At 41.6% G+C, this 8,068-nt stretch overlaps 1 long non-coding RNA gene across 1 annotated transcript; it reads left to right on the top strand.

Moving 5' to 3' along the window:
- The first annotated feature begins 842 nt into the window (after positions 1 to 842).
- Positions 843 to 4,163, top strand: LOC120432991. The gene is made up of 3 exons (XR_005608249.1): positions 843 to 1,110; positions 2,024 to 2,155; positions 3,951 to 4,163. It is a non-coding gene; the product is annotated as an uncharacterized LOC120432991 (long non-coding RNA).
- Positions 4,164 to 8,068: the final 3,905 nt, after the last annotated feature.

The raw sequence follows: 8,068 nt of genomic DNA, 5'->3' as shown, positions 1-8,068 counted from the left end.
TCTGAGAAAAGTGTATAAAGTGTGTAGTGAGGAGTTTTACAGCCTTAAAACATCTATAATAATTGTAAAAAATAAAGTTGGCTACTTCACAGATTTCACCTATCGCGGGTTATTTTTAGAACGTAACTCCCACGATAAACGAGGGAACACTGTATTTATTTTATACCATATTTTTTGTAATTTGAAACATATTTCATGTGCTTTTTATTACCAAAATATATTTTTATCATTTCATTTTCTAGCGTGCATTATTTAAAATAGTTTATGACTTGTAATATTGTATCAATTTTAAAAACCCTGCTGTTATTTCTGAATTTGGACATCATAAAAAGTCTGTTTAAGCTGCTGTGTGAGCTCTTTTTGTTCTTTGTTCTCATTGTTTTGATCTGAAAGCTGTCGGCTATTTCTGACTGAAAATCAAAGTCATCAGAGTGTGTCAGAATCATGAGGCCATGGGACTCAGCACCCATTAACCTCATTACTGTAACACACAGTGGCTCTGTGTTCACACAGTGAGGGGTTAACATGCATGTGTATGTTTTCAGATCACATGACTCCTCTGTTATGTTGCTGTCACCAACAGTCGCTCACTGTTTCAGCACTGAATGAAGCACTTCAGTCTGACAGCAGAGCGACACCCCCACAGAGGCGCCTTTATTCCCCTGAAGTTGCCTCTGAGAGCTGTTCTCAGGTCTTCTGTAATGTTACCCCGCTCAGAGGTGTTTCCCCTTCAAAACAAACACGCGGTGACCATAAGGGACTGAGGAGGGAGTCCTGTTACTAAGCAACACTGACTGTAACAGAGCAGACCACTGAAAAATTCAGAAGAACTATGAGAGAAACAATGAACTGTGAGCAGGGAGGTGATTGGCTGCTGTTTCTGTATATATATTTGTATTTTTTCTAAAGTTCTGTCTGTGTCTATTTGTGCAGGAAACCTCTCAGAAAATGTGTTCAGAATATCCAACACAAAGTTTTTATTTGCTGATTCTGGACAAGCTGACGCTGACTCAGCTGATATCAGAGTTTCCAGGAGGAGGAAAGCTCACGTACGACTCCCACTGTTACAGCTGCTCCCTCTGTAACCTCACAATAAAAACTACTTCAAAAGTAAGTGTATGAAAGATCTGCCTGCAAATACAGAATTACAAGACTAACAGCTTATTTCATGATGATAAGTTCCAGTCTAACTGCTGGATTGAAGGATGACTGTCTTTTTCTTAGACTAATGGCATGTCAGGGGAAGTTTGCCAAGTTTCCTGACCTCTAAAGGTCTTTTCTCAAAAGTAATTTAGAAAGGGAGGGATGGTCTTATATTCAGGCAAGTAATTAGGCTCCTGTGGATCCACAGGCAAAAACTGGTGGGAGGATTTCAGTTCCTGTTTCAGCAGTTTAGCTTCGTTTCCTAGAAGTGTGCAGACAGAGAGCTGGGTGGGTGACTGACAGAGGGACAAAACTCAGACACTGAGCTGTGTGTGTGTGTGTGTGTGTGTGTGTGTGTGTGTGTGTGTGTGTGTGTGTGTGTGTGTGTGTGTGTGTGTGTGTGTGCGCGCACTTGTGTGAGTACATGTGTATATTTGTGTACCTGCAGGCTCAGCTGAAGGGCTTCTAGGAAATCCGAATGGGAAGGGCTACAGTGTGTCTCTCTTCTGTTGATGTGTCTGAAGTAGCCGAGAGAGTCTCTCTCTAAACAAAAATGGGGAAGAAAAAGAGATTTACAGCTCAATTACAAAACACCCAAGGACAAAATACTTTTAAATTGCTTCATAAATGTTGCATTTGGTTGAGGTTAGGTGACTGTAGGAAAGTTCAGACTCTTCTTTAGTCTACTAGTATGTTGCCAAAGCTTGTCCTTTGTTCACATTACACAATTTCAGTTTTAAACAGTTTGAGGATTTTTAGTGAGAAAAAATGTAAAATCATGAAAACATTTTTCCTGTAGTATAAAATTGCAGTTGCATTTGCAAAATAGCAGACAGACAGATTCAGTATGTGCTGCATGACACACACACTTTCTCTCCAGTTTCCAGATGTTGCTGGTGATGTCATTTTCTCAGGGCTTTCTCCAGAATGAATCATCATCCACAGACACACAGGACGTAAAAAAGCCCATAAAAGGAGCATGGAGTAAGGTGTAAGCAGTAAACTGTCTCAGGTAAAGCACATAAACCTCAGGCTGAACCTTTAATTACCTTCATGTGCAGCTAATTTTCTGTAATTTGTTCTTTTATTGTTTTACTGCACAGGTGTAGAAAAAAAAACTGGAAAGAAGACTGAATAAGTTGGTCAAACCTCAGATTCAGGATGAATAACTACCAGGTTGTTTTTATGCTAGTAGTGGAGTACTAGTGACTCCTAGCTGAGTGACTCATCGAGTATACTGAAAGGTGTTGGGACTTTGTCCAACCACAGATTGTAGACTTGGACCGGGCCTCAGACATACTGTTATAGATTATTCAGAGCTTGAAGGGCTCGAGGTCTGGTTAGACTGCTGACATGTATAAGAAGTAGAGAATGGATGGATGGATGGATGGATGCATGGATGGATGGATGCATGGATGGATGGATGGATGACTGTCTGGGTTTTAAAAGTTTGGAAAAGATGTTAGCACATCTGCAGTTGTTTCAGGTGTTTGATTAATTCGATTAATGTTTCTCTAAAACTCATGGTCTAAATCTCAGGTTGGACCATGCATTTACATTCTTTTTCTTTGTGCCTACTTATGGGCTCCTTGGGTTCTTCAAAATGACCACAAACTGTTTAGAAGATAAGCAAATACTGTCGAAGCAAGTGGGAATTCTTGTATGACAAAGTCAGTCGTCTGATTTAAATCCAGCTGGACATGTCTTCAACAGGCTGAGAAAAAACAACAACAACTAAGTTAAACTGAATCCCTGTAATAAAGGACTGGTGTAGGCTCCACAGGAGACTGAAAGCTACAGGAAGCTTGCACATTTTCCGCTGATATGCACAAAGCATTTTTGCATATTAAAGTCCTGCAGTCTAAAATACACCAGAACTATTCTTTACTGAATACAGAGGGTGTTGTCTTCATTTTGTGATAAAATGTGTGTGTATTATACAACATACTTTTTTTGCTGGCTGTAAGGAAGCTCGGATGCTACTTCCTACTTGGAAATGTTTAGGCATGGGCTCTATTCGCTGTTTTGTTCCTGAAAGGTTTTTTCCTGTAAGTTGTCTGTGAGAGCTTTTGTCCTTATTTGGGAAGTGGAGAAGAAACGGTGCTGTAAAGTATCTGGATTAAATAACCTGTAGCCTACAGACACACCCACACACACAGAAATACTCAGTACGGTCAGTGGGTGTGTGTCCTCCCTTATCAGCTGAAAGGGGAAATGATGCTCACAAACACGTGCACGTTCGCGCGCGCGCACACACACACACACACACGCACACAAAGCTTTTTGTCTGCTTCATGTATTTACTTATTGCAGGAAAAACACATGAACACAAATGAAATCCAGTAATTACTCCACTGTCATTGTTGCACTTCTGCTTTCTTCCAGTGTACAGTGAATCCAGGAAGTTGTGCACAAACATATAAAGTATTTTAGTTGCACTCACTGCCAAACTGTCAGATGACCAAACCCTAACAGCACAAGGCACCATTTAAAATTGTGCCAGTTTTAACCTCTAGATAATATATAGTTATTGTTGATTGAGGTATGAGACAAATGACCACTGGTCCAAGTGAGTCAAAACAATGATTTTATTAAACACACGTGTGGGAAGATACACATCACTACATTGTCAACACAGATCTCCGCTCAAAGCATACTTTCAAAATAGTTTTAATATGTCAGGGTTTACGCCCCTTCTCACGTCAGCAAAGAATATAACATTATTTAACCCTGTGATGTTCAAATATGAGTTAGATATAACCCAGTTCCTGTTACTGACCATGCTCATTTCTTTTTGTCCACCACAGAGTGTTTCAGCAGGATGATGCACCGTGTCCTTGCAGAACAGGAAACTGGCTGCACATTTGTTCTCAAAGGGAAGTATTCGGCCACTTATCATGAACTGATAATGAATAAACATGTGGAGCAGAAACCTCACGGCAAAACCTGAGCCCTTATCTAAGCAACATAGAGTCAGCCTTGGATCGTGTTAAATGTGCAAAACTGCAGTTCCTCTGATGCCCACTTGAAGTTGACTGCACAAAGACATCCTCTCTGCTTTTAACTTTCCTTTTTGATGAAGCTTTTAGTTAGGATTGGACCGAGTGACCCTAAAGCTTGCTTTAGCACCCTTACAGCAGTCTGAACAAAGATTAACAGCAGTTAACTGTCAGGTTGTTGCTGCATTTCAGTTTGCAAATAAGGAGTCAGGGAACGAAGAGGAAAATGTTGGCATCACAATTACCAGGATGGCTGAACTTTTTCCTCGAAGGTAATTTGGAGGTTTATCTCCCCCACAGCAGGAACACACACACACACACACACACACACACACACACACACACACACACACACACAGTCATGTGTCCATGACTTCAGAGGAATTTACAGTGGCTTGCATTCCTTTCCTGGGGTGTTATTCTGAAGGTCAGGAAGAGTGTGCTGTTTGGTTGGGCAAGTAGTTATTTTTAAGGTTAAACATGTCTTAGAACATGCAGTGTTAGGGGAGCATGTTTTTGCTCCTCTATGGTATAGTGTAAGTGTGTAAATGTAGATGTAAGTCGCTACAGTGATACCTGGACCACATGCACACAGAGTTAGATATGCATCACTTTAAGGAACATTCAAACCTTGAATCCTTATGAGAGTGTTAAACTCCCCCCAATGTGACTGTAATACACATGTCCTCCTGCACACACACAGACACACACATGTGCACCTAGTAACTGTGAAGAGAAAAATCTGCATGACAACCATGTGAGCGAATAAGTAAGAGTTGTCGCCTCGGTAGAATCAGCTGACCCTGTGTGTGTGTGTGTGTGTGTGTGTGTGTGTGTGTGTGTGTGTGTGTGTGTGTGTGTGTGTGTGTGTGTGTGTGTGTGTGTGTGTGTGTGTGTGTGTCAGCTGACTCACAGAAACAGGAAACACATGCCGATTGGCTAATTAAAGCTAAAAAAAACCTGCATTCACAATCATGAAACAGCAAATTTAAAATGTTATCGTGTTATGAGCTCAACACCACCAACTCTCCTGCCCCTGCAGACTGCAGTCTACATCACAAACAGAACAAATCACATCATGATAATTTCTCTATTCTTCTTTACATCCATCATTTAGGGGCAAAGGATGGTCTGTAAAGCAAAGTAATTTTGTAGAAAGGCCTGTGCTCTGAGGTAGGACATGGAATCTTGGCCCTGGTAACGTATCCTGCAGCTCCAACGTGCTCCAGAGCAGGTTATGTTTGACATAAGAGAAAGACACGCACAGAAAGATATTGGCAGAGTCATTTATCCTCCAGCCTACAATAGTTTACTCCCACAGTCCAAAGGTATGCATGATAGGTTAGTTGGTGATTTTGAATTGACCATGGATGTTGATGTGAATATGAGTGGTTGTTTGTCTTTATGTGTTTTCCCTGTGATGGCCAGGTGACCAGGATGTGCAGTCAGATAGGGCCTCTCCTATCTGAGGCCCCCCCCTCCATTTGGTCATGGACTGGATAAGTGGATAAGGAGAAGCACGAATACATGGCAAAAGCACTTATTCTGCAGAAAAATGTCACCTGTCAGTGTTTTTCTCTTATATGTAAAATGATTAATATTAATGTGCATGCTGCATTTTCTACTTTAGATATTCAAGGTTAAGTTCATTTTAAATATTTTATATTCTGCTGGGCAAGTTGTTCTGCAGTGATGCACATATTCTTTAAAATCATCTTATACTGTCCATATGTATATAGCGCTGCAGGACTGTACCCCCCCCAGCATGTTTGCACTGAGTAGGAGATGCTCTGTATCTCATTGTACAACTGTCACGGAAAAAAAGAAAGAGAAGATTTCTCATTTATCAGATCATAAAATCATAGAGCAGGGCCCCATGTTAGGAAAGTTTATCTTAACATAACAAAAGAAGTTCCTAACAGTTCCCAAGTATGGCTCGGTGTTTTCTTGTTGCTGAGCTGAGGAGAGTCTACACCCTCAGCACCAAAAAGGCCAGCTATTTACCCTGTGAACTCTGAGCTAGGTGGCATTTCCTGGCAGGAAAAATGTTGAATCTCCCATGTGTTTCCCCGTCCTGGACATGAATACACCACAGGCCTCCTCTCACAGTTTCCAGAACTATAACACTGACTTGCAGGAGTTTGAGATTAATGGTCACCCCACAGCACCACTACCAGGCTACCCCTGTTAACAGGAACCCCTCCCTCCACTCTTTTAGGGAGGACTTGTTTTCCATCTCTGGCTGCTTTCTGACTCACTGCTGACATCATTACTCAGCTTCAGCACAAAGCAATAGCTTCTATTGTTTTCCAGGGAACCCCTCCACCCCTAACGGAGACACACACACATACACGCTCGTCAGCATCGTCACTGCTGCCCAAGACTTTCCGTCCATATAAGGACAAAATAGCTTTTGATGCTGCTGATTAGTTTACAGGCAAGCATCTTCACACACAGCCTTTCACAGCTCAGTCTTGCAGGAACCAACTCAGGATGCCTCCTTTGACTCAGTCTGCCATGGCTGCGTCTGCTGCCTGGTCCCAATGTGTTTCTTCAGGCCTCAGCATCCTACTGTAGAAGCTGGTATACAGCACACGTGCCAGTCAACACCATTTGGCACTGCTCCCTGAACTACTCAGGCTGACCTCTCCTCTCTTGTAGCTGAGCTAAAACTCACCGCCACAGGCCCAAACTGGGGAAACTTCATGTTGTTAAAATGCAGTCCTAGAGTGGACAGCAGGTTTTTATTGTGTTTAAACATTATTTTTAACACAAATCTGAGCCTTGATTTACATACAGTTCATAAAATCACACAGCAATAGTAGCAAGCTTATTAATTTCAAGATTTGGTTTATTCTTTAATAACATCATTGGGAAGCGCTACAGGTGGCGAGAAACAAAAAAATATGAATACCAGGTGTGTGAGGAGGTTGTTTGGTTATAATAAATGCAACAACACTTCATCACCAGGTAAAAGTTAACTGTCTGCATTTTGAAAGAGTTCCAGTAAATGCAAAAGTGTAAGTGTTGAGAATGGGACTGTCAGGGTACAGGAAGTGGTTCAGAGGTGCAAAAGAGGACGACCCTGAAGAAAATAATGTGCGGTGCTTGATTTGTTTTGCAAGTTGCTGAAAGCTGTGATCATATCTGTATGACGTATATTGAAAGGCTTTATTAAAGAAAAATATATTTTGACCTTAGAAAAACGTTAAAGTTTGAGGATTACAAATAGGAAACAATGCTGAAATTAAAACAGCAGGTTCTCCTGGATGCATCTAAAGATAAATGGTAAAAAATATAAAATAGGAAAAAATAACAGTTCAAGATAAAATAAGACTCATGAAGCACAGAGGAATTTCCAAGTCTGCTGTGCATTGGAAGGATTTCTATGGGGGGTTGTTTTGTTTTTTGGTTCTAGAATGAGATCACTGCTAAAAATGTAGTCTGATATCATCCAAGATGAACTACATGATGTCACACACACACACACACACACACACACACACACACACACACACACACACACACACACACACACACACACACACACACACACACACACACAAGGTCGGTGTCTCTGTCAGCTGATGTGTTTTCGGGAAGTGTTAGACTATGGGATATGCAGACCTGGAGAGAGAAATGGAGAGAGGGAGGGAGTGAGAGACTGATCTCATGTGACCGGTGAGTCAGCTGCTGGTGATGACATCATCTCCTTCCCTCACACTGCCACAGGATTGGATGAGTCAAACAGTGAGCCGGGCTCAGCTGACCAATCAGAGGAGGCAGTTGGGGATGGAGTGAGAAGGCGGGTGATCAAAGCAGAGAGAGCGAGATGAGGCTCACATGATGTCAGTATGAGCTCGCTCTCTGTTAGAAAACACAAAAATGGATTACTCATCAATATTTACGCATTTGAGCCTGACAAA

Source organism: Oreochromis aureus, linkage group 15, assembly GCF_013358895.1.
Source record: "Oreochromis aureus strain Israel breed Guangdong linkage group 15, ZZ_aureus, whole genome shotgun sequence".
In the NCBI taxonomy this organism is placed as follows: domain Eukaryota; kingdom Metazoa; phylum Chordata; class Actinopteri; order Cichliformes; family Cichlidae; genus Oreochromis; species Oreochromis aureus.
This window is presented reverse-complemented; position numbering and strand designations above follow the sequence as displayed.